This window comes from Lygodium microphyllum, chromosome 22, assembly GCF_053477565.2.
Source record: "Lygodium microphyllum isolate KBCC chromosome 22, Lygodium_microphyllum_v1.1.10, whole genome shotgun sequence".
NCBI lineage: Eukaryota > Viridiplantae > Streptophyta > Polypodiopsida > Schizaeales > Lygodiaceae > Lygodium > Lygodium microphyllum.
In genome coordinates, this window is record NC_141156.1 from 47396260 (window position 1) to 47423090 (window position 26831).

The 26831-nt window shown below is 40.9% G+C and overlaps 1 protein-coding gene across 5 annotated transcripts in view; it reads right to left on the bottom strand.

Annotated features, from left to right (window-relative positions):
• Positions 1-13051, bottom strand: part of UCP3 (Mitochondrial substrate carrier family protein) — a 29981-nt gene extending 16930 nt beyond the window's left edge. Inside the window, exons 1-2 of one of the 5 annotated variants that reach the window (XM_087662961.1) lie at positions 12861-13050; positions 12337-12589 (exon numbers count right to left, since the gene is read on the bottom strand). The gene's annotated coding sequence lies outside the window, so the exon portion shown is untranslated. Of the gene's footprint in view, positions 1-12162; positions 12309-12336; positions 12590-12794 lie in introns of those variants that run through there. The other 4 variants (XM_087662962.1, XM_087662963.1, XM_087662964.1 and 1 more) reach the window with 4 other exon arrangements.
• Positions 13052-26831: the final 13780 nt, after the last annotated feature.

Sequence of the window (26831 nt, forward strand, 5' to 3'; positions counted from 1 at the left end):
TAATTTTTCCAATCTGTACAATAGGATGTGCAGTATCATCACCAGTCTCCACAAATCCTGGTTTTTCCATTTTTCTTGCATCCTGCATCCATTCTGCATGACCTGTCATGTGGTTTGATGCACTTGAGTCAACATATCACACTTCGTTGCTTTCTTCTGCACTTGTCACAGAATTGTTCATGTGCTGCACCATAAACAAATGCTCATTTCTGTCATCACTTTGTCTACTAGAAGATGCATAATTTCCTTGTTGCAATTTCCCATTCATGATGTCATTCTGGTTTTTATAGCAATCTTTAGCCATATAACCCATTTTACCAAAGTAGTAGCATTCAACATTGCTATTTGCATTTTGGCCTCTTTGCCATCCACCACGACCTCTTTGGCTTCCCCTGCCTCTAGAGTTACCACGTCCTCCTCCATAGGACTGGTTTTCTTGAGTCTGCTGCATATTCTGATTTCTACCACGGCCTCTAGATCGGCCTCCTTTACCTCTGCCTCTACCTCTTCCAGCATTTGAGTAAAAGACAATTTCTTTTGAAGTTCCTCCTGAAGAAGATGCACCGCCATTTCTCTGCTCCTCAGAAATTAGAAGAGCAATCAACTCCTCAAAATCAGGAAATCTTTCACGAACTGAAATGGATGTCCGAAACTGTGCATAATCCTTTTCTAGACCATTCAAGGTCATAGAAACTAAATCATCTTCCACCGGCGACCCAATGGAAGCAAGTGCATCTACAATCTTCTTCACATTCATGCGGTAGTCATTGATGCTCATACTTTCTCTTTGCACATTATGCAACTCTTGCTTGAGCTGCATTTTCCTCGCTTGCGTATTTGTGCTATACATTTTTGACAAAGTATCCCATGCCTCCTTTGGCGTACTTGCATCCTGAATATGCACAATCATAGAGTCTGAAATATTGATAAACAGCCAGTACATAACTTTCCTGGCTCTCTCATACCATGCTTTAAATGCCTGCATTTGCTGTTGATTGAAAACATCAAGAAGAACTGGTTTTTCTTCATTTCCTGCAACAAATTCCCAATATCCTTTTCCCATAAGGAAATTCGTCATTCTAAACTTCCATACTTGGAAGTTGTTCTTGTCAAGCTTTTCAGTTACAATCTGTGAAAAAGAATCAGACGCCATTACAAAACACTGCAAAAAATTCTGTCACTGCAAAAAACACAGCTTCACCCTCACAAGGGCAAATCTGCAAAACTGGCAAAAGTGGTATTTGACCACACAGTCACTTCCTAGTGACGATTTTGCATAAACAAGAAACAAGGATGATTCTGTAACTCCCAATGTCTCTGCACACAAGTATACGATGCAATTTCTATGATAACTTTTCACCGACCTGTAGAACAGTGGTCGCACAGCATAAAACAAGGCATTTTCTTGAGTGCGTGCAGAAAACTTCCGCCTCCAAAACAGGCCCCGAAATGGCCTCAAATAAAAAAAACAGAGCAACCAAGGGCTAAAGCCTTCTCCCGCAGCATATACTGCCCTCTTGCTACACCGCGAAGGGCGTCTCAATCTGAGACAATGCACTCTTGCACTTTCCGGCTGTGCTATCTGCAGAGACTTGCTCCCAAAACAGAAAAATGAAAGCAACACTGGTCCTCTTACCAGAACACCGCGAACTTGGCTTGCTTTCTTGAGCTCCTTACCACGAACAAGGCTCTGATACCGTGTCAAGATTGTGGAGAGAAGGAAGGAGTCTCACTTGTAGCTTTCTTGCTTGCACAATGGGGGAATACACACAAGGGTGGAGGCTGAAAACTGTTTTCCTCTTCTTAGTTGTGTAAGCCAAAAAGAACTCAAGTACATAGAAATAGAAGAATCCTATATATGGGTCTCAAACCAAACTCAACTAACTAAGGTGGCATACTAACTGAGCCACGAACTAGAGTAGATAAGGATAGCTGTCATCTAGCTATTATTCATGGGCGGTGTACCAACCGCATCTGCAACTGGCAAGTCGGTGACATAAATGCACAACGGTCACCCTGCCATATCACGAGTGGAGCTCGATATCTCAACAAGAGGAGCCTTTGAATCTGCAACGCAAGGATGATGAGTAGTGATACCTAGAGCAGGGAGACTGCCATCGAAGAATGAGGAGCCTCTGGATTTGCAAACGCAAGCCTGAAGAGTGACACCAACTGCTAGGAAGTGACATTGAGGAAGACGGAAGAGCTAGAAACTGAAAATGCAAATGTAGCCAGTCTTTGAAGATGGAAACACCAACTAGAAGAGTTATGCCTAATAGTTGGAAAGTAGCCAAGAACCAAAATGCAAATGTCTGGAGAGTGTGAGTTGTCAAACGTAGGAGAGAATAATCCAAATGCTAATGTTTGGTGAAGATAAAGGTCACACCAATTGTGCAGAAGATACCATATGTAGCAAATGCAAATGGATACGGCCTCCTGATTAGCAAATGCAGAGGATAGGGGCTGAAAATCTGACACTTGGTGATGGTGGTGGACGCTAGCTAAAGGAGAAGGATAGAAGATGTCAAATGCAAGAGATCCATCCTCAAGATGTTGTCGCCACGATGAAAGGATGGTCGCCAATTGGAGATAAAGAAGCCATTGCCACCATGAACGCAGCCCAAGGAAGCTGGAGATTGATGCATGGCAACAGGGAAGGAGATGGTGGAAGGAGAGAGAGATGACAGTCTCACAAAGTGAGTGAAAGATGTGGGATGTGGTCAAGAATGAATGGGAGATGCCATATATATGGGCATGAACAATCTGAAGTCTCGCCTACTAAAGTCTCTCGTACAGCGCTCCAATACTCTTTGAAGACCCTAGAAAGCCTTTTTTGGGGTTGGAAACTAAAAACCAAAAGTGGAAATGAAGAAAGGAAACTATACAAAATGATGTGGTTTCTCAATAGCCCAATAGTCATTCCCTCTCTCAGCAACCCTATAGGTTTTGCTCGAAAGAGGAGAATGAGATCGCTAGACAACTTCACATTACCTAGGTAAGGGTTTTATTAAACCTAGTAAATCTCTATGGGGTCCACCTATCCTTGCTAAAAAAAAAAGGATGGCATGATGTGCTTCTGTATTGATTACAAATGTCCCAATAAGATAACCATCAAGAACGAGTATTCATTACTTCGGATGGATGACCTTATAGATCAACTTTATGGTGTGGATATTTCACGAAGATTGATCTTAGATCTAGTTATCATCAAATATGGATAGTTTCGGAGGATATTCTAAAAACTATGTTTTGGATGCGGTATAAACACTATCAATTGTTTGTCTTGCCGTTTGGATTAATAAATGCTTCCATAACTTTTTAGCAAATAATGAATAACTTATTTCACTCGTATCTCGGAAAGTGGATAGTCGTTTTCCTTGATGACATACTTATTTATAGTAAGTTGTTGGAGGAGCATGTGAATCACTTGTGTATTGTCTTACATCTCTTAAGATGAGAGCAATTGTTTGCAAAACTATAAAAGTGCGATTTTTTTTGCATGGAGCTCTTATATCTTGGACATGTTATCTCAATTAATGGCACATTAATCCCAAAAAGGTTCGAATAATACTCGATTGGCCTATTCTAAGGACCATAAGACAAGTAAAATCTTTTTTGGGTTTTACTGGGTTCTTTCAAAAGTTCATTGAGAACTATGATCATGTTGTTGAGCCCTTAACATGTTTGCTTAAGGATATCCGAAGAAAGAAAAAGCGCGCTAGTCTGCTAGTTGTTTGGACTTGTGAGCTCGATCAATGTTTTTAAACATAGAAACATCTCATTAGTGTTGCATCAACAAATGATAATTATCAATCCAAATAAACCTTTTGAGGTTCATATGGATGCAAGTGATTATGCTATAGACACTGTTTTTTAATAGGATGGCCGACCTGTCACATTTGAGAGCCCTAAGCTTATGGATGCCCAAACACATTACATCACTCAAGAGAAGGAACTATTGGCAGTTATTCATGCCCTTAAGAGTGGTATCCTTATTTATACGGTGTTTGATTCATTATTTGGATTGACCACGATTCACTGAAATATCTTAGTGATCAACTCGATCTCCATGGCCATAAGGCAAGATGGACGCTTCTTATGTAGGAATTTGACTTTGAAATCCATTATCAAAAGACAAGTAAATGTGTTTGCCGATACCCTTAGCCAAATTCCCGAAGTTAATGCTTTGTTCTTCTCCAAAATTTCGATTTATTTCTATCTTTCTCTCAAAGGGTGTTGCCAAAATGATCTTCATGTTGATAAGATTTGGCAATTGGTTCAAGAGGAACCTAGTAGCTCAAGAAGCTTTGGCGGTTTGGATGTTCAAAAGTTAACTACTGAGAGATGTCAGAGTGCAGCGATGCGGAAGCGTGGGACCAAGACTGAGAGAGTGAACGCAGAGAGAAGAGAGAGAGAGAAAGAGACAGTGGAAGATGAAGATCTGCTATATAAAGTGTGCTGTATACAAAGATATGCAGATATGTACACGGGCGCAGTGCACGGGATTGCGTGTCTCCACCTCGACGATGCAACCTGCTGTCCACCTTAAAGTATGCTGCAATCTGCACGATCTCCAGCCTGTAATCTGCACGAATCTCCAACCTGAGATCTGTAATCAGAAGTGTGGAAGACTGTGCAGAATGTTGGCTATAAATAGCCGAAAAGAATGCGCCCAGAAATGGCAGGTCAGCTCCATTAAATGCAACCGACTGGTACTGTACATGTCGGACTAGACTGCCACGTGGCGCTTGTACGGCCAGGACCTAATAATCGCTAACACCCCCTCTCAGAGCCTAGACGGGACAAAAGCTTGAGGGATCTGGCATGTCTCCGAAGTAGAGCCTGGGGAATCGCCTTCGTAAACAAATCTGCAAGATTGTCCTCCATCTTGCTGTACTCCACAGCGATGGTCTCATCTAGAAGCTTCTCCTTGATGAAGTGGTACTGGATCTCTATGTGCTTCGTCCGAGCATGGAAAACAGGATTCCGTGCCAAGGCAATGCAACTCTCATTGTCGCATTGCAGCAAAGTAGGACGAGTCTGGGGGCAGCCAAGCTCCTCCAACAATCTCCGAAGCCACACAGCCTCACATGTGGTGGAAGACGCGGCCCGATACTCCACCTCTATAGACGAAAGGGCTACCGTGGACTGCTTCTTGCTACTCCACGAGATAACACCTGCACCCAAGGTAAAACAGTAGCCTGTAGTAGACCGCCTGTGGTCCACATCGCCAGCCCAATCCGAGTCGCTCCAACCTGCAAGTACAAGATCTGAACCACCTGTGCCTGCTGGATAATGAATCCCTAAGTCAGATGTCCCTCTCAAATACCGAAGTATCCTCTGAGCAGCCTGCCAATGCACCATCTGAGGTTCACTCATGAACCCCGCCAAGAGACCAACAGCAAAACAAAGATCAACACGAGTGTTGAGGAGCCAAATCAATGATCCAATCAACTGACGGTAGCGGGGAGCATCCGCCAAGGGAGAATCTGAATGGGAGGTGGCCTTCCAGTTCGGATCCATAGGAGTAGAAATGGTCTGACAATCCTCCATCGCAAAAGAAACCAAGAGCTCCTGTACATATCTCTGCTGAGAGATGAAAATCCCCTTCTGAGACTGATAAATCTCATGGCCCAAGAAGAGTGGAGTAGACCCAAGTCCGTCATCTCGAACGCCTAATGTAAAGCTGCCTTCGTCTCTTTGACCTTTTGTGCATGATCACCTGTGACAATCAAATCGTCAACATACAACACAAAAAGCACACAACCAGCCTCGGAAGTGTGTACATAAAGCTACGGATCGGCCTGGGAGCGCCGATATCCCAACTGTGACTAAAGGAACGAGTCAATCTTCTCGTTCCATGCACGCGGAGCCTGCTTGAGGCCATACAAGGCCTTTTTTAACCTGTAGACTTGCCCATCTGAAGATCCAAAGCCAGGAGGCTGCTCGACATAGATCTCCTCCTTCAAATCACCATTGAGGAAGGCTGACTTCACATCCAACTGGTAGACAGGCCATCTCCTATGGCCAACCAAGGCAAGAATAGCTCAAATAGTCGCCATACGAGCAGTGGGGGTAAAAGTATCATGGCAATCAATCCCTGGGCGCTGTGCAAAACCTTTAGCAACAAGGCGAGCCTTGTGCTTGTCCAAAGAACCATCGCTAAGGTACTTGGTCTTGAAGACCCATTTGACGCCAATCACCTTCTTATGAGAGGGGCGAGGCACAAGGTACCAAGTGCCATTCCTCTCAATAGCCTCCAACTCGACTTACATAGCTTTCTTCCATGGTGCAGACTGTAAAGCCTCCTTCACGGAGGTAGGCTCTCGATCCTTCATGAAACAATAGTTAAAGCAAACAAGCTCCGTAGAATGTGCCTGGTGCCTCCATAACCACCGCGGACCATCCTGCAGTCCCCACTCCTCAGGGACCCCCTCGATCCTTGAATCTCGAAGTGTGTCACGGGCCCAACGAGGAGGAGGCCGGACCTCTCCTCGTCTCTCTCCATCAGCTAAAGAGTCTGGGATATCCACCGATGGTAACTCCTCGGGGGTGACCGGTGGAACAATAGACTCTGTATCGGAAACAGAATCAGAATCAAAGGACGCTGGCTCCAAAGGAACTGTCTCAAGAGCCCAACTCTCCCCTGGATCTCCAAGAACGGGATGCTCCTCACCCGCTGCTATGGCTGGAACCTCCACGAACCACACATCTCAACTGGTATACACATCCCGCTTGACGGGATCATACAAACGATAGCCTTGAGACTGAGAGTTGTAGCCAACAAATACCTGTCTTCGGGAAGCCGCTTCAAATTTATCACGGTGAGTCTTGGAAATGTGAACATAGGCATCACACCCAAAAACACTGAAATAAGAAACATCGGGCTTAGTCCCAAAGTAAGCCTCAAAAGGTGTCATCCCATCAACAGCCGAAGTGGGGGATCGGTTAAGAAAATGGACTGCAGTAGCCACAACCTCGGTCCACAGAAACTGAGGTGTCTGTCGGTGCTCCATCATGGTGCACGCCATCTCGATCACACTTCGGTTCTTCCGTTCAAGAATGCCATTTTCTTGAGAAGTGTTGGTGTTAGCAAACTCCTGGTGAATACCTTTATCTACACACAAAGGAGCAAACTCATTAGAAATAAATTCACCACCCTTGTCGGATCACAAGGTCTTCAATCGCCGGCCCGATCGGTTCTCCTCAAAGAGAAGCCAATCCTTGAAGTGGGAGAAAGCCTCCGACTTCAATGCCAAGAAATAGGCCCAAGTCATCCTGCTGTAGTCATCTACGATCAATATGAAGTACGAGCTCCCTTTCAAGGACTCGTTCCGCATAGGGCCACAAAGATCCGTAGATACAAGCTCCATCGCGGAAGTAGACCGCTGCGAAGCTTTGTTGGGAATCGCATCCCTATGCTGTTTCCCACGAATGCAGGAGATGCATGGCTGTTGGCTCACCACTATGTCCAGCAACCCTCGAACAAGCTGTCCACATGACGCCCTCCGAAGATAATCATAGTTGAGATGACCAAACCGAGCATGCCATAGCTCTAACTGTGTCTGAGAGGTAAGAAGAAGAGTAGGTAGAGTGATAGAAGACGTCAATTTGTAGATGTCGTTCTCCTCATATCCTGATGAGAGAACCTTCCTTGACCCACGATCAAGGACTCGCATCGAATCACTGTCAAACTCAACCAAAAGTCCAAGTGAACAAATCTTATGAACCGAAAGTAGATGATATCCTAAACCTGGCACATGCAAGACCTCTGAGGTATGAGTACCACCACATCCATCTAGAATAAGCTGCATCTCACCCCGTCCTGCAATAGACACCGAAGAGCTATCTCTGACAAGAATCTACCCACGCGAAGGTCGCAACTGGGCAACACCAACTGATGAAGGAGTCATGTGCCGGGAGGCACCACTGTCAACGATCCACTCTCGAGCCTAGGGAGCTATCATCGTAGCATCAGAAGCCTTCAGTGTAGAGTCCTCAATGACTGCTAGATGAAGAAACGCAGCTAATGAGGGTGCAGCCACCGCTCCAGAATCCTTCGTGTCCTTGTTGGTGTCCTTCTTGTCTTTGTCAGGGCAATCCTTCTTCCAATGGCCGGTCTTACCACAAATATGGCATGTGGATTCTTTATCCTTGTCCTTCTTTGACTTGTTGTCCTCCTCTTCTTCATTTGGTCCTTTCCCTTCTTCTGAGAGGCTTGACCTGTCAAAACTTCCGATTTGGAAGCAGGTTGTCCCTTTAATTGTTCCTCTTCGTCCAAGACCATAGGAACCAGCTCTTCCCACCGAAGAGTAGACTCACGTCCCGAAGCAATAAGGGCGGAGTAGAAAGTACCGAATCGTGGCGGCAACTGGGACAGGAGTGTGATCGCCATGTCTTCGGAGGAAATCGGCTTCCCCACATTCTGAACCTGTATCTGAAGCTGTCTAAGCTTGTTGATGTGCTCCCGCAACGAAGAAGACTTGTTCACGGACAAAGTCCGCATCTACGTCTCCAAAGAAACCTGCTTCATAAGGGTCATCCGGTTATACATCTGATCAAGCTCCAGCCATATCTCCCGAGCCACCATCAAGTGCTCGATGTGGGCTATCATGGCTGTAGTACAAGACAAAAAAAGAAAAAACGAATCCGGGCATTCAATTTGTCCCAGTGAGACTGGGCCTTGGCCAACTCCGCACAAGCATCGGAAGAGAGTTTGGACTCGTCTCTCACCGAGGGCCGGTCAATCTCCTCCTGTACAAGCTCCGCCAAATCGTAAGACTCAAGGATGGCCAACATCATCACGCGCCAAATGCGGTGATTGTCGCCATCAAGCTTTTGATCTGCGGGAAGAGCCGGTAAGACAGGCACCTTCCGATCCATGATCGTCTGGAACTCCAAGTCAATCTCTGTAGACATCTTCACCTGTAATGCCTGAAAAAACACAAAAGCAGCCCCCTCTGACTGTGAAAACGCAGCTTACTAGGGCTCTTTCTTCCGCGTCCCGAACCTTCTTCACCCGCGCCGGAGGCGATGAAAAAGTAAAACCTGCACTTGAAAGCTGAAAACACAGCCTTCCTCCTCTTCAAACAGCAATAAACAGCAGCAAATCCACCAACTGGACTACTTTACCACGTGCCCACGCTCGCTTCGGCCTTGTTCCGATGCGCAGCCCTCCCACTCGCCCTCAAATGCTGGAAACGCAGCCTTGTATCGCAATGGAATCTCCTCTTCAGGTAGGTTCTTCACTCAGTTAGCCCTACTTCACTGCTCTGATACCATGTCAGAGTGCAGCAATGCGGAAGCGTGGGACCAAGACTAAGAGAGAGAGTGAACACAAAGAGAAGAGAGAGAGAGAAAGAGACAATGGAAGATGAAGATCTGCTATATAAAGTGTGCTGTATACAAAGATATGCAGATATATACACGGGCGCAGTGCACGGGACTACGTATCTCCACCTCAACGATGCAACCTATTGTCCACCTCGAAGTACGCTGCAGTCTGCACGATCTCCAGCGTGTAATCTGCACGAATCTCCAGCCTGAGATCTGTAATCAGAAGTGTGGAAGACTGTGCAGAATGTCCGCTATAAATAGCCGAAAAGAATGCGCCCAGAAATGGCAGGTCAGCTGCATTAAATGCAGCCAACTGGTACTGTACAGGTCGGACTGCCACGTGGCTGGCCAACTGGTCAGTCCGACCAGACTGCCACGTGGTACCTGTACGGCCAGGACCTGATAATCGCTAACAAGAGAAAGATGGCAAAAAAGTATTCCATTCACAAAGGATTACTTTGTAAACAAGGCAAAGTATGTATGCTTGATAATCAAGATATCCACAATAAAATTTTGTACAAATGTCATGACACACCAATCATGGCACCCTAGTATTCACTAGAATTTGGCCTTAGTTACTCGCTACTTTTATTCACTACACATGAAGACTTCCATTGAGTCTTATGTACGTGAGTATCTGTGATATCAGCTTAATAAAGCTAAAAGGCACAAACAAACGACAGTATATCCTTTACAAATTCCTGATAGAAAGTGAATTAGTATTTCTATGAATTTTTTATAGTAGAATTACCCCATATGAATCGAGGTCATGATGCAATTTGGATTGTGGTCGACTGATTGACAAAAATCTCTCAATTCATTCCTACAAAGATGACTATGAAAAGCCACAAGTTCGTTTGTCTCTTTATTGAGCATCTTTACATACTCTATAGTTCGCCTGATAAAATAGCTAATGATTGAGATCCTAAGTTTACTTGCTATCTCTAGCAAATGATTTTCCGAAAATTGGAAACCAGATTATCCTTGTTGTCCTCGGAGCATCCTAAACTGATGGACAAACCGAGAGAACGAATCAAACTATGGAGAATATGCTTCCTATAAATATCTCCCATAGACAATCTGGTTGGGAGCATTACCTTCCTTAGATTGAGTTTGCTTATAATAGTATTAAGCATTTGGCAAATGTTTGCAGCATGTTTATGCTTATGTATGGCTATGAGCCAAAACCATTGATTGTCATTGAGCCCAAGGGATTCAATATGCAGTCAGTGTGGTTGACTTTCTCCATGAAATGCAAGAGATGTTGACATTGTGAGAAAAAGCATTAAGATGGCTCAAGATCGTGCTATGTTTTATGCTAACCAATATCATACTCCTCAAGAACTCCAAGAGAGCACGTGGATTTACCTTAAAGTCCCAAAGAACTCTAATTCAATAACTATCAACAAGTGCTATAAATTATATTCAAGGTATCATGGTTCTTTCTAGATTACCAAAAAGATAAGTAACGTATCCTACGATCTTGATTTACCTATGAAGATCCAAGTTCGCCCTATGTTCCATGTGAGTCGTTTAAAAGAACGGCTAGGGCAATGAGAACTCATTATTCTAATTGAGAAAGTCCCACAACTCAAGAACATTATTGATATATTCCACTCGGACTAGAATCAATCATCACAGTAAATGATCCCGTTGGACTGTTTATCCCAAGTATTTGGTTAATTGAAAAACCACTCAAAGACAGAGACTACTTGAGAATCAATATATTCCTTGAAGAGTCATTTTTTCCACTTCATCCCTCAATATATTTATTTTGCTGAGGACAATAATCATTCATAAGGGGGAAAGTGTTACATCCTTGGACATCCAGATGGGCACTAGTAGCACTATGAAGTGACTTAGTGTATATACACTAAGGACACTTTAGGTTTAGGGCAACCGAGCCCTATTTATAGGACTCAAGACCCTATTGTGCATACTATTTTGTGATCATCACTCTTGGACTCTTCAAGCAAGAGATGACCATACATGACAAACATGATTGCTAACAGATTCAAACGACAAGGTTTCCATGCAACAAGCACTCATCTCAACTCTAGGCCACCTGGCACCGAGAGGGCTAGCACTACTTGATAGTCCCTATTACCAAGTTTTTGTGAAGGATTGGAATAGGCTGAGTAGGAGAGCTCGCCTACCCCTACTCACATTCTAGCTAATTTCAATCTTTCTTCATGAGACACCAAGGGCCACCTTAAGCATCCCCATATACCTTTTGTGGCTATCTCTACCTAATACATGTGATTAGAGTTTCTCCACCATCTTGGGAAGTTATGTACTCAAATTGCAGCCCTGCGATTGAAAGATTGTTGCAAATCTGAGAACACCACATCTAAAGTGGATTGCTCGTCTATGGTTGGAAGGGACCTGCATGCAAGTGTTGAAGATCCAATGTATGCCTGAATTTGCATCAAATCAAGGGGCAATTTGGGAATTCATGCTGCTGGTCATTTGTGATAGCCCTACATTCCTGAATTTGTCGAGAGATTGGCCAATTGATAAAGGAAGAGGGAATTCTTGGAGAGCGATCCTCTTGAATCTAAGGTATGGCCCAAGTCCTCTCGAAAATTGGAGCTCAATTGCAGTTGTGTAACACAAGATTTGAGGAATAAAATCTAAAAGAATACCACAAGAAGAAGTGCCAACTTTGGGGTCAATCTGCTGTTGGCTATCCATTGCTAGTTCATGAAGTGTTTATTTCATTGTCTTTGAATTTACTATCTGTTGTAATTACTGGTCAATTAGGTCATAAACCACTCTATTCAAGAAGGAAGGCTGGTTTTGTTACGGGCAGCAGGTTAGCAATACCTCCAACTACTCTTTGGGGACCTCTACCAGGAATTAGGTGAGCAGATTTCTTGTTTTTGACAAGCAACACTAATCTGCTCCATTCTAGGCTGAATGTTCCAATAGATTTCATCCAGGAGTTTTCCAGAGGCTGTAACATGTGTTCTCATCCATCTGGAACTGTATATCTCATACCTGTTCCAAGAGGAGAGGGTGTCCCATGTCTTGTTTCTGGCAAACGACACTAATCTGCTCCAATCTTGGCGGGATGTTCACAATAGATCTCAACAAGGAGTTGTCGAGACCCTATAACATGTGTTCTCAGCCATCTGACACTGCAACTCCAAGGATCTAGGATTCTGGAGGACATTGATTTGCTAGAGGCAAGCCTTTGCAAGTGCACATGGAAACCATACTGCTGTAAACTGTCTGAAGATGAGTGCGAAGTCTGCACAAGCAAAAGCACAAGGCTTAGCACGGAATCTGTAATAAAGCAGCCACTAACAGGGGCAACTTGAAATAAGTGAAACCGGAAATGAGCAATCATGGAACTAACTACACAAAATCTCATAAATAAGCTCAATACAAGCAGAGTGCTTCAAGTATGATGAAAAGATCAGACAAATGTACATCAAGATGTTCATTTAACCAACCAGGAATTGTCTGTCGCATTAAGCACAAGCCAAAACGTAAGAGGTTCAGAATCATCTGGCACGTACGATGTGAGACATTCAGGAGGGGAATCGGACTGCCATGGAGGCTCGCATCGTCGTCAGTCCTGAGAAATGCGCGAAGGCAAGCAACAATCCTCCATTATGACTGTTTTTCAGCCGAACCGCCAGCTTGAAAATGTGTGTCCCGGAGAACTGATTCCCAATCGTAAGGCCTAGCCAAGTTATTAATATTATTACTAACATGCAGTTCTTTGCTTGCCATAGTGAAGTGAGGGCCATAATTTCCTTTACGCTTTCATGCATAAAATAAAAATATAGATTTTTTAAAGGCTGTCTGTCTAAGCCCCTTGACAACAAGACCATTAATATTGTTTGGAATAGCATGATAAATCTCTCCAGAACCTCGCGTTTCCAACTCGATTTTGCTAGTCCCAAGTTCTCTAAGATTTTAAGCCTTCTATTCTCAAGTATCTCCCTCCATGCTTCAACTTCATCTATCTCCTCACTTGCATGCTTTAAGTGGGCAAGCAAGCAATGTTGTGTCAGCAAATTGAGAAATCAATTTATCAAATCGTGCATCCCTCTTATTGGTCCAACTTTCTTTGTTGTAAGTTGGCTTGCTTGTGGTGATAGATGGCAAAGGTTGGCCTTCATTTGGACTCCCTTCTATAGCAATTGTCTCTTAGAATATCACATTGTCTCTTGTTGTTGGAGCATGATTGTATAGACGTACATGAGCTCAACCATGTATGCACTCATCTATTATATCTTACCATTTTCAAGTTCATTGAGCATCATTGCTAGCGATAGACTTGTGCAACCTATCAACTTTGCATGCATCATACACTTGACCCCATTTCTTACCACATGCATCGTTATCTCTATCAAAGTCAAAGTAAGTTGCCGCTAGCTTGTTTGTAATATTTGACCATGTCACTAAATTGATTGCTTATTACGCATTCTCTATCTAATAAATTTATGTCAATAAATTAATGACTCACTTTTCTTTAAGTGTTGATAATGATCTAGCATGGCCATGAGAACATTTAGAGGCCAATATTCCTAGTGCATCACTTAATGGGGTGATGAGAGCACTGTGATGGGGATATTTGGTATAGCCACTATAAGTTATGAAGGGGGAAAGAAGTGTATGTCAAGTGTAAGAGTGTACACAAGAACCAAGGAGTTATACATAAATGAAGATGGATTGAGTTCTAAGAAGATGAGTGCATTAGCATTGTGTACATGTATCTATGTGTACATCCGGGGACGCTTGGGAATGTTTACTTGTGTGTAATGAGCATTGTATTCATTTGGGGTCATCCTCTCCCTTACAAGTCAAGGTTTAAGGTCTTTTCTTTCATTAAGAAAGACAAGAGAGGTAATTCTCTCACTAAGAAAGATAAGAGACATGATCCTCTCGAAGTGAGGAGAGAAATCATTTTCTCTTTCTAAGGTCTAAAATGACACAAGCTTTTGTGTGGAATTCAATCTTAAGGTTGAGGCCCAAGGCAATTTAATGAACTCTCCTTAAGGTGGTTGCATGGACCACAAGTTAAGAGTACAGTTTGAGAAGCTTTTTTTTTTAAAGACATGGTAGATCCATTTTTTAAATATCTCGCAATAGAAAGACGATCTCTAAAAATGGCTCATGTTAAGTTATTGAAAACATCGAGATCTACAACTTTCATGCTTGACATTTTTTCATCCGAGCAACACACAGAGAGATATCTCGAAATTGGTATTACAAAGTAGGTCTTGGAACAGCCACATCTTGCATGAAGATCAACTCAAGTCTCTCTCCAAGAAGTGAAACTCTTAAAAGCCTATAAAAGAGGAGGCTCTCCTTGAGTGTGGAGGAGGTGAAGGAAGCATCACTTTGCATGCATCCAAGAGGAGGAGAAAAGGTGCAAGTGCTACGGAAGCCCTGTTGAAATCAAGTTCCAAGAGAAGGAGAGAAGGTGCAAGTGTTACGGAAGCTCTGTTGAAATCAAGCTCCAAGAGGAGAAGAGAATGTGCAAGTGCTATGGAAGCTCTGCTGAAATTAAGCTCCAAGAGAAAAACCCTACATATATTGTGTAGAAGAGAATGAGAGACTCAAAAAGGATCAAAACGTGCCAACTTCCAAGTTGTGCAAGTGTTAGCCGATTGTATACAATGTAAGAAACCGTGATCTTATTCTTCCCAAGATCTACAAGTTAAGAACTGTTTTATATGTAATGGAGGAGCTTGCTCCTTGTCAATAATATAACTCCATAAGGGGCGGGACTGGACCATCTTCCAGTCCCTAGTGTGTTGTCAATATCTCTCTCTCTCTCTCTCTCTCTCTCTCTCTCTCTCTCTCTCTCTCTCTATCTATCTACATCTTTCTTTTCTATCATATGTTCTCTCTCTATGCCAGCATAATATTTGTCATATATCTTTCAAGTATATATTAAAGTCGAGTATGTATCTCAGATCTTATAACAAGAGCACATTATTTGTATGCAAAGAAGAAGAAGTGTGCCTTCTTCAAAAGGAAGATTAAGTACTTGGGATTCATAGTGTCTACTGAAGGTATATCAGTTGATCTTGCCAAGGTCAAAGATGTTCAAGATTGGCCATCCCCAACCACTATCAAGGAAGTGAGAAATTTTCTAGGTGTAATAGGATGGTATAGGGTATTCATAAGAAACTATGTCCAAATTGCAGCACCTCTTACTACAGGCCTACTCAAAAAGCAAGTTGCCATTAATTAGATGCCAATTGAACACTCTAGCTTGTAGCAACTAAAGCATAGTTTTGTAAATGCTCCTATTTTAAGGCTACCTGACTTAAGCAAGGAATTTGAAGTTATCACAGATGCTAGCTCTCTTGGATTGGGATGCGTACTAATGTAAGAAGGACATCCTGTAGCTTACTCTTCAAGAAAATTGAAAACCCATGAGAAGAGATATGCTACTCACACAACTTGGAGTTGTTAACTATGATTCATGTTCTCAAATTATAAAGACATTACTTGCTTGGAAATAAGTTTTCCCTAGTCACAGATCATGAAAGTCTTAAGTGGATTTTTACTTAGCCTGATCTTAATATGAGGCAACGACAGTGGGTTGAAATTCTACAGGAATATGACTTTGAAATTAAGTTCAAACCTAGTAAAGAAAATGTAGTAGCAAATGCCCTTAGCCATAAAGCCTCCTTAATGCTCTTATCACTGAAGAACCATCTAGGGTAGAAACTCTAGCTTCAACGGTATCAATGCCAACTAATCCTATCATCGAGTTGACCAAGGATGAAGCAAATAAGGATCCAGGCGATCAACAATTGTTTTGAGAAGTTCAAGATAAGGAACAAGATCCCAAACTCAAGACTAAGTATCAAGAACTCTCTACAGATGAAGACGAAGAACTTGTTTATTTCAAAATGAGACTATGCATTCCTTCAAGTCAGACTCTCAAGAGAAGGATACTTTGGAAAGCACATTATTCTCCTTTTTCAAGACACCTGGGGTACACAAAAACCCTTAATGTTATCAGGAAAAGCTATTATTAGCAAAAACTCAAGGGTGATGTACTTAAGCATGTCACTGAATATCTAAATTGCCAAAGGGTAAAATCTGAACATGTCAAGTTACCAAGAAAACTCCAGCCACTTGACATTCCCCATATGAAATGGGAATTTATTAGCATGGACTTTGTAGTTGGGTTATCTTCTGTACAAGGAGGATATAACTTAATAATGGTAATAGTAGATATGCTAACAAATATCGCTCATCTTATTCCAACAAAAACCAATTACAAAGCTTCAAATATTGTTAGAATTTTTGTAAAAGAGATTTTTAGGTTACATGGGTTACCTAAAAGGATCATCAGTGATCGTGATTCTCTTTTCACATCACACTTTTGGAAGAGTTTATTTTTAGGTTACATGGGTTACCTAAAAGGATCATTAGTGATCATGATTCTCTTTTCACATCACACTTTTAGAGGAGTTTATTTGAAGCCATTGGAACCCAACTTTGTTTCAGTGCCGCTTATCATCCACAAATTGATGGGCAAATAGAACAAGTTAATCAAGTAGTTGAGGATGTTCTACACACATATTACATCAAGGAACCTAAAAGGTGGATTCAATATGTATCCTTAGTGGAATTTGCTTATAATGCCTCCTATCATCAAAGTATTCAAATGACTCCATTTCAGGCACTATATGGTCAAGATTTTCGTATACCACTTAATTTTTCCAATCCTACTCTAAGGATAGAAGCTTCGAGAAAGATGTTAGAAGAAATGGATGATCAAATCAAGATTATCAGACAGGATATTCAAGCTCCTGAGGACCAACAAAAGGCATATGCTGATCTGAAAAGGCAAGAACAAATTTTCAAAGAAGGAGACATGGTCTTCATCCGTGTCCATCCAAAGAAGAGTTATTTATCTTTAGGAGAATTTAAGAAGCTAAGTCCTAGATATTATGGACCCTATAAGGTTCTCAAGTGCTTAGGACCAAGCACTTACAAGATACAACTCCTTGAGAATATAAAAATCCACAATTTATTTCATATTAGCTTATTGAAAGCATATGTAGCTAACCCTAACCATATCCTTGATGATCAACAAGTTGTAATACCTAGCCAAAGAGTCCTTGAGCTACAACAACCTGAAAGAGTAATTGATGTAAGGGAGAAAAAATTGAGGAGTAGAACCCTTAGAGAATACCTTGTCCAATAGAAGGATTATGCTAAAGAAGATGCTACATGGATAGATGAGGATGCTCTTCATCAATAATACCCACGGTTTCTCTCGAGATGAGAACATCTCGATTTCTCTAAGGGGAGAAGGATGCAATATTTCCATGCAATAAAAGTTAGGTGGTTAGTTCAAAAGTTAAATAGTCAATTAATAAGTTAGTAAGATTACTAACTAAAGTAAACCAATTAACTAACGTTAATAATTAACTAACATTAAAAATAAATAAATAAATAAAACCGAGGATCATAACCTGATATTTTTTCTGAATTAATAAGGAATCTAGCCACCCATCATGGAAGTTACCATGTGAATGAGAGTTATAAGCCATATTAGTCATTAATGTCAATGTGTATAGTATGGAAGGTCTAAAAATATTAGATTTTTAGACAAGAGTAGTACATTTTAGATATTATTTATTGTAAATATCCTAAAAAGATATATTCTAAAATAGGATATCATGTAAAAAAAGCAAGGTTTTTTTTTCCACCTGTTTTGGAGATTTAAAGAAAAAGAAAGGATTGGCAAAATCATGCATGTCGTGATCGCAGTCTATAGATAGAAAATAACACTTCAAACAAGGAGAAGAAGGAGTGATTTGAAAGATGTCTATTCAAGTGTCTTAGGGTTTAACTCCCCTTTTGGAGCCAATGGAACCATCAGATTTATGATTTGAACATCAGATAATTGATTTTTCCAAGATCCCCTCCACAAAGAGCTCTTCTTCTCCGTCACAACACTTATTCTCTAATTCACTATAAGTAAGAGGCATGGGGAGCAGTTAGGGAGACACAAGGAGACCCTGAGAGGTTGCGAGAGAGAGATAGAGGGGCACCCCTCCAAGTGGCAACGAGAAGGAGCTTGAGAGAGAGAGAGAGAGAGAGAGAGAGAGAGAGAGAGAGAGAGAGAGAGAGAGGAATTACCTCGAGGGACTGTGAGGAAGGGAGTTAGCTCAATTCCCTTGTCTCGACCTTCGACTAAGCCATATTCTCTTACACTCTCTCATCTTGAATCTATTCTACCTTTCCTATCTCTTAAACCGCTTGTGGACAATGGCTCCAAAGCGATGAAGTGGAAAGACTATGGGAACCACCACAATCGGTCAAGCAACAGATATTGCCAGAGACATGGGAGTGCTCGAGGTTGCCGAAGTTGCCACTACCACAACAGAACATCGGGTGTGGCTAAAGCAAGCGTGAGCAAAGACGAAATTCCCAATGGTGTCATGCTACCAAACCAGGTTATTCATTCCTAGGTTATTATTTTGCCACGTAAAATAATTACATAAAATATTAGCTTCCATATTTTTCACTTACACGAATTGATAACTTTATCTAGAAAGCATACTAGTACAAGCATAAACGATTAATTGCTATGAATTGCAGCTAGATTAACTAAGATTCTAAATTGTAGAATCATGTTGGAAATAATTGTTGAAGGTTATTGTACATATGTCTTTATGCGCCTTCGATATAGTTATGGTCAAATGCGACAAGGTTAAGTATTGACTAATGCTTGTTATGAAAACTGAATGTCTATTTAAGAGTCCTAAAAGTCATCTCATTGAGTTATTGGCACAATATATTTCTTTAAGGAATTTTTCTTATGTTGGGTAAGATAGCCCAAATGGGAAATTCATGCCTTGCTTAACATGTTGTAAGAGATGTACTCAACACTTCTTCATGGTGAGGAGAATCCTCATTAGAATGTAAGGTTACCTTAGGATAAGGTCTACCTTGGCTATGTGAAGCTGTGAGCTACACGATGGTGTGACTGTCATTGCATCATTTGATATACGTTTGAAAGGCCTGTTTGTGTTTGCTTGATGAATCTAGATCTCTGATTGAAATTTTGACAAACAAAATAAAAGGAAGGATCATGCTAGGCTACCCCCAAGCTAGTGACAAGACCCTACTCCAAGGGGGTCATGGTTATTGCTTCGAGAGGCTTAGACCGGCTCTATTACCAAAAGGTTTGTCAGTAGGGATAGTCTCGGTAGTAGAAAATGTGGGTGTCAAGGGGGGGGGGGGGGGGGGGGGGGGGGGGGGCGCTCTAGCTATAAATCCTACATTGTTCCTAGAATCTGACGAGCCTCTTCATGACCCAGGATGGGATCCTGGAACCCTAAATAATAGTTACAAGGGTGGAATGTTGGTGGGTAGAATACCCTCATGGAATTATGTGTATCTTCTGCAGGTTCGAAAAGATGGAAATTGTAATAAGCTTCTAATATAATAAAGAATTTTGCTTTATTTAAGGATTGTTTGAATTTTATGCGTGTCTGTGAGATAAATTATGTGAAAGAATATGTGATTTAACGGACTAATTAAGGAAGCTAGTTGTATATGTTCCAATAAATGTGATGTAGGTAATTAAAAAACTAAAGATGATCCCATCATCAAAGGAAAGCGGGTGGGCGTAACCCTCGACAGGTTCGTCCAATGGTAGGGTGGTCCCGGTTAGCTGGGAGCTTTTCTAAATCTGCAATAGAAATAGAAAGACAATAAATTGACCAACTAGTCATTAGGTAGAACCGACTTGCATTGTTTTAGGAGGCCGGAATGGGATTTTGCCTTATGGACAGGAGGGTTGACGTATCGCACTCCCCTCTGTCTCCCATTCTCTTTGAACCAAGTGCAATGGCAAGTCCGCTTCAGATCGAGCAAACATGTAAAAGTGGAAACTCAAAATTACTGATGCTAGCTAGCTGCTAGGAGACCCATCTGATTTTAGGAACTCAAAAATTCAGGTCGATCCTAGTGGGTTCTCAGCTGAAACTCTCTTGTTGCGAAGTAGACTCAGTAGGGCCTAAGTGACATACCCCATGATGTTCCAAGGAAGTGCCGGACTCATCATTTTTGGAAAACCTACTGATGGACTACTAAAAGGTGTGCCATGGATTGAGACCTGTGGACACCTCACATTTTTTGTTCACTATTCAATACAGAATAGAACAAGTTTGGTTTAGATAGCAAATAATAAATTCTGTAATGCATGTTTGATGCTTTAAGGATGCTACTTTGGTACGTGGATGGTATGATTATGCTTTTGGGATGTTACTTGGATTGTTTAGAGCTTAATTAGCTCAATTTTGTAGAGCTTCATTGCTATTATAATAGTTTGGATAGCAAGCATACAATAGTGAGATTCATGCTTTGAATGCCTATTGTGCCTACATGGTATTTTGAGTATATTACATGTCTATAGTGATATCTAGCATTAATATATGAGCTTGTATATGGTTATGACATGATTTGGAAATTGGATTGTATCTCAATTTGATATACTTAGGCTTTGGTCAGTTGCTTTAAGATTTCATACTTACTTACAGGTATTGAAGCTTCATTTGACACTTATGCTCTCGGATGTATTTGTGATGTCTTTGGGCTTCTCAAATGCTTTGATGTATATGTCTTAAGATTTGCTTGCACACTTTGCATTCTAGATTTGCTTCTAGTGGGAGACACTTGTACTTACTTGGTAAAGCTTGGGTCTTTGAGACAATGGGACACTTACTTCATGTACATGCTCTCTTGATATGTATTGGATATAGTTATTCTACAATGGGTTGATTTGATCACTTATTTTGGACCTGGCACTTATGTCTATCAGTGTGTTATCAATTATATTTATCTACTTTTGGCTTATGTATTGAGCTTTGCTCAGTGGGTTACGCATTTGGCAATTCTCTTCTCTTTACCTTGAGATCTCTTATGTGCATGATGTCTATGCTATCACATGTATGGTTAGTGACACATTGTAGTTGTGACAACTTTTAATGATGGTTGTTCCTAGTCTTTCTTTGTTGGTTGCTCATAGTTGGTTGTTGTACTATTGTAGTTTATTACAGCAAACTATCATTTTAGTTTTATGCATTCTATTTGAGGGCAACCACTTGGATTTGACAGTTACTTGATTATAGTTTGTGGATAGCTCACCATTTTGGTAGTTTCTCTTGCTTAGCCCTTGATTTGGCTATGCCTTTGGGGTTGTTTTGCTGTCATTATAGCAGTCTTTTTGTCTTGGATTGTGCTTTCATCTCTTACATTATGGCTAATCGACTGAATGATAGTGCTATCTTTAACATTAAGAAGTTGGTGGTATAATTTACAACCATTGAAAGACACAAATATGGTAGGTTCTAGTGCAGAAATTGTAGATCAAGCCATTGAAACATGAGGTGTAAAGCCTAAATGCTTTAATGCAGAGGATTGGGTTGAATTGGATGAGTTATGTAAATGTACAATTATTTTGTCACTCTCTAAGAAGGTCTACTATAATGTTATCTCTGATGGGCAAATTGCATGGGAGTTATGGGACAAGATTCATAATGTCCATATGATAAGCAGAACCCTGCTTCTCAAATCGATTGGCTGAAGTAACTCATTGACCTTCATATGAAGGAGGGACTTCTATGTCCACCCACTTAAAATGAGTTTCATTCTATTTTTAGCCACTTGTCTTCGTTGTAGGGAATTGAATTATCATTGAATTTAAAGATAGTCTTCCTCCTTTATTCTTACAGCTTACATCGTTTGAGTCATGGGACACATTCTGTACTACTATGCATTCAAATATGCCTAAAAATGGATTGAAATTCTGTAAGATATAGAGGGTGTGCTCCTAAATGAAGAGGTTAATAGAAAGAATATTGATGCTTGCCACACCTCTCATGCTTTGATAGTCAGAGGTAATAATTTTAGGAGCGGTAATGACCACCATGGGAGAGACTCTTAGAAGTCTCATTTCTTAGTCTTGTAATAAGTCTTGTGGTTGTAAGTTCGTATTGGCTTATCATCACTATTGTGGAAAGTAGATTCATATTCAACTATAGTGCCATAAAATGCATGATGATAGCGCAAAGAAAAGGAAAATAAGTGTAGGAAAAGAATGATAATTGTAGCATTGTCCCTAGCAAGTCCAATGTCAAGATTGAAGAGATTAATGTTGTATAGACTCATTTTGATGATGACTACATACTTATAGCTTCTTCTCTTGATGCTTCACAATTGACTAATACCTTGTCTACCTATGCTCAGTATTGACTACTTGATTGAGGATTGAGATGTCTTCATTTCATGTCACCCATCATTGAGAGTGATTCCACTCCTATTGCAACGTGACAATATCTATCAGAATGACCTAGCCTTGGATATTGTAGGTATTGGAGATGTCTAGTTGTAGTTTCCTTTCGGCAATATGTTTACTTTGCATAATATACACCATGTTTTGGCTTGTCTCTGCTTTCGTCTGGACAGTTGGATGATGCAAGTTATATTGTATCTTTTGGTGATTCCTCATGGAAGCTTACCCATGGGAATCTTGTCTTGGCACGAGGTGCCAAGTTTGGCACTCTTTATTCTTTCCTTGTACTTGGGTCTACCGACCATGTTTTGGTAGTGGCTGCCCTATCACATGTATCATTATGGCATTGTCACCTTGGGCATACGGCATTAAAGGGAATGGAAATTCTTACCCATTTGTACTATCTTCCATCCCTTGACTATAAGTGTTTTGATTTTTGTGATTGTTGTCTTTAGGGTAGGCAGACCAGTAACTTGCATAAGAAGTTTGGCATTATGCACATGGGTGAGTCTTTGGCTCTTTTTCATTCCAACATTTGTGGACCTATGCCCTGAAAGTTATTAGGTGGTGCAAAGTATTTCATTACTTTCATTGATGATTACTTACATAAGGTCTAAGCATACTAGATAAAGTAAAATTTGAAAGTATTTTCTACCTTTCAATGTTGGATTGCTTTTGTTGTTGGGTATAGGTTGAAATGCCTATGATATGAAAATGGGGGTGAGTATATATCTAAAGCCTTTGAACAATTTTGTGATGAGAGAGGTATTAAGCATTGGTTAGCTATCCCATACACCCCACCCTAGAATGGTATGGCTGAGTGCATGAATAGGACAATTCAAGAGCAAGTTTGTAGTATGCTGAGTTAGGCATGCTTACCACAACAATTTTGGGTTAATGCAGTTACTACTACCATACATTCAATTAATCGATCCCCATGCAGGGCCCTCGACTATTAGGTTGCAAAGGAGATATGGTCTTTAAAACCTTCATCACATGCTCATTTGTGTGTCTTTGGTTGCGAGGGTTTCTGGCATGTACCTAGGGACAAGTGTAATAAGCTAGATCCTAAGTCCACAAAATGCATATTTCTTAGTTATGAGGATGCAAGTGAGATGGGCTATCACCTATGGGATCCATAGCCTCGGAAGGTCATTTGTGACCATGATTTTGTTTTCTATTTTAGGAGAAAATGCATAAGCATCATGAGTAGGTCATTGAGGTACGCAGGGTAATATTTCATCAGGAGCCTCCTATTATTGTACAGCCAACTAGATAGACTACACAAAAACCGATGCTCTAGTGGCCCAAGACCATGATGTTAGACAAGAGGTACATGCCCCACATCCTATTTTGCAATAGTCTACTAGAGATAGACATCATCCTAATCAGCTTGTGCCTTCTATGTATTATGTTATGGTGATAAATGTTGGTGAGCCTCTTACCCATGATGAGGTCATGTGTAGATGTGATAGTCACTCTATGTAGAGGGCCATGTAGTTAGAATATGCCTCACTATAGAAAAATCATATGTGGGATTTGGTTCCTTTGACAGGTGAAAAATGTGCTTTGCTATGAAAGTGGATATACAAGTTGAAGAGTGACCCTGTATGCCCCAAGCTAGCCTATAAGACTTGATTGGTTGCTAGGGGTTTTAAGCAAGAGCATGGTGTTGACTTTGATGAAGTCTTCTCTCTTGTCATCAAGATAACTAATCTATGCTTGGTTTTGGCTTTAGTTGCACAGCTCAATCTCGATCTATGTCAAATGGATGTCAAGATGACTTTTTTACATAGGGACTTACGTGATGAGACTTATATGCAACAGCTTAAGCACTTTGAGGAAAAGGGCAGGGAACACTTGGTTTGCAAGTTGAGAAAGAGCCTTTATGGCCTTAAGCAAGCACCTAGTGAATGGTATCACAAGCTCAACACTTTCATGCATTCCCGGGGATATGCCCATAGTGATATGGATCCATGTTTATACATGAAGAAGGCTTGTGATGGCAGCCTTATGCTTTTGGTACTCTATGTTAATGATATGTTTATTGCTAGGAGAGCACTCGTGATGAGCTCGATGACTTGAATAATCAAATCAAGAATAGCTTTGAGATAAAGGACATGGGACATGCCTCACATATTCTTGGGATACACATCACATGTGATCACTCTAAGGGTCTCCTTTACATGTGACAAAAGGACTAAATCCAAAAGGTTCTTTAGTAGTAGTTTTATATACGGCATGTTAAACCTATTGGCTATCCTTTATCTTCTCATTATGTGAAGGTTAGTAGGCCGACGGTCCATAGTATAATGAGTAGAAGGTTGAGATGGCCAAGATCCCTTATGCATCTGCAACTGACAGTTTGATATATGCCATGATAGCTACTTGTCTTAACATAACATTTGTAGTGGGAGTTGTGGCAGTCAATATGGTTACACCTAGGGCGACAGTGGATGTCGTAAAGGGTATCATGAGGCACCTTAAGGGCACTATAGATATGTACATATGTTATGGTGGCCAAGATATAGGAGTCATAGAGTACACTGACTTTGATTATGTAGGACATGCAGATAGTAGGAAGTCCATCTATAGCTATGTCTTTACCTTTGTTGGAGGTGTTGTTTCTTGGATGTCCAAGGTGTAGAAATGCACAGCCCTATCTACTGTGTATCTACTACAAAGGAAGAGTATGTTGCAGCCACTTAGGCTTACAAGGAGACTCTATGGTTAGGCCATCTAGTTGTAGACCTTGGTATTACTGATGTGGTCCCTAAATTGCATTCGGATTCTATGAGTACCATTCACATGGCTAGGAATTCAGTCTTCCATATACAAAGACAAGGCACATTGAGATGCACTATCACTTCATTAGGGAGGTAGTAGAGGATAAATTTGTTGAGCTTGTCAAGATCTCGACTAATGAGAATCCTTTAGATCTGCTCACTAAAAGTCTCTTAGTGCAGCATTTTTCTTTTCTTAGAAAGATGATAGGCATAGGATGAGATGGCGTCTATTCCTCATCCTTTGTACATTATATACATTTGTATTTTGTCACTTTTTTCTCGATCTCTCCTCACTAGGGGTACATTCGCCTTTAAGTGGAAGGTTGTTGGGGTAAAGGTGCCTTTGCCTAATCGCATGTGTATTCATTACACTGACAATACCTGCACACTAATACATTACAGGTGGCGAGCACCTATCACTATCACTTCATTTCTTATTCTTTTTGTGACATTTGAATAAGGGGAGGCTAATCACACATTGTGACTATTGGAGTTCCCACATACGATGTCTCTCTCTCTTGCTCTCTTACTCCATCTACCATAGTTCTTGCTTTGCTCTTGCTTTTGGAACTCAAAAAATAAAATAATCATATACATTTATACCCCAAAGAACAACACATTAGATGCAATAATGAAATCTCACCACATGCTACAAATCAATCATGACATAAAACAAATTTTTAGATTACAATTAAAAGTTGGAATATATTTTGAAAGCTACTTGAATAGATGCTACTACAAAAGTAGGTTCAATAGTGGCAGTGCTCAAACAATGTAAGAAATTCCCCCAACATAGTCCTACACTTGCACAGACAAACACAATAAATGTTCCTTCATGCATATAAAATTTGATATTTCTACTTTGTAGAGGCTAGAGTCATACTAGATTAAAATCAAACATATTAGAAAAGATGATGTTGTAGAACCTAGAATTGGATTAATTGGCACTACTAATACCTTTTTTATTTATGGCACAGGTGGGTGATATGGCAAAAAAAGTTTATTAACACTACCTAATACCTTGATTGTAGAAATTTTTGTTGTGGCAATGAGGGGGTTTTGTGGCCAAAGAAGACAAGATTAGTGTCTAGATCAAAGTACATGTAAAAAATTATAATTGTGTGCAAGAGAGGAAATGATTGCTGTTAGCAAACATAGAGAAAGGAATATGAAACCTGGTATGAAACCCATCATAAAGATGACTTGATTAGTGATAGAAACCATCACAAAGATTAATAGATTTAAGGATGATCAAATTGTTGCATGAGTTGCATAAATAACCTCCCAAAGAAGAGGTTAAGGAACACAAATCTCCATGCGAAGGTGCAAAGTTAAATTAGATTGTGAGATGGGGAGGAGGGGAAAGAAGATTGCATAAAGCGAGAGTAGGACAAAGAAGATTACATGGAGAGAGA